The sequence below is a fragment of the Herpailurus yagouaroundi genome, unplaced genomic scaffold (genome assembly GCF_014898765.1).
Source record: "Herpailurus yagouaroundi ecotype Mexico unplaced genomic scaffold, PumYag 160, whole genome shotgun sequence".
Taxonomy (NCBI): domain Eukaryota; kingdom Metazoa; phylum Chordata; class Mammalia; order Carnivora; family Felidae; genus Herpailurus; species Herpailurus yagouaroundi.
In genome coordinates, this window is record NW_024412401.1 from 28,069,953 (window position 1) to 28,070,733 (window position 781).

General features: G+C 33.0%; 1 long non-coding RNA gene across 6 annotated transcripts in view; it reads left to right on the forward strand.

The window, feature by feature from the left end:
• Positions 1 to 9: 9 nt before the first annotated feature.
• The window catches only part of LOC121034772 (uncharacterized), a 66,168-nt gene continuing 65,396 nt past the window's right edge, over positions 10 to 781 (forward strand). For all 6 annotated transcript variants that reach the window (XR_005792604.1, XR_005792605.1, XR_005792608.1 and 3 more), the window contains exons 1-2: positions 10 to 267; positions 600 to 661. This is a non-coding gene — a long non-coding RNA (uncharacterized LOC121034772). The remainder of the gene's footprint in view (positions 268 to 599; positions 662 to 781) is intronic.

The window sequence follows — 781 nt, forward strand, 5'->3', positions numbered from 1 at the left end:
AGACAATCTATATAATCAAACTGTGAAGCTGCATCCACAGATTTAACTAAAGAACTATAGGTGTACCAGAGGAAGTCAAAAAAATTTCAGAAAGTCTTTCAAATAAATACAAATTAAAAGTAGCATTCTTCAAAAAAAATACAGAAGGAAGGAAGGAAGAAAAGAATTGCTTCCTTGTGAACCTATACCGTCATCCCTGAAGCGTAAACAGCCACACCAGGTTGATGGAAATCAAATTTTACATCCAAGCCAAGACAAACACACTTGGTAAGTTAGTTTTGTTTTTTAAGCGAAACTGGATTAAACAATAATTGAGTCAATTTGAGGTTTGAATTGAAATATACGATTCTTATAAAAATCTGTGTCATCTGCCGAGTATGTTTTGTTGGAATTTGGTAGAATTGAGAAGAATTTACTTAGGGCTTTCTCATTATAGAAATTACTGATGAATTTGGTAACAATAACACAAGAATGAAGACTTTAAAAGTATCAACAAAAAGGTTAATTAGAATTACTTATCATGAGAGAGGAGACTGAGTTTTGATACATGGAAACTAACAATTATCAAGAGTTTGCTGGGTTTTTTTTTCTTTAAACAGAATATAGTAGCCAACTTCTCTCCATTTAAGACAGGAAAATCAAACTTTTCCAAATTACCAAGGTAAGTAAATTTATTTTTTATTTTATTTATTTTATTTTTGGGGGTGTGTGGGGAAGGAGAAAAGGGAGGGGGGGAGAGAGAAAGAGGGGAGAGAGAGAGAGAGAGAGAGAGAGAGAGAGA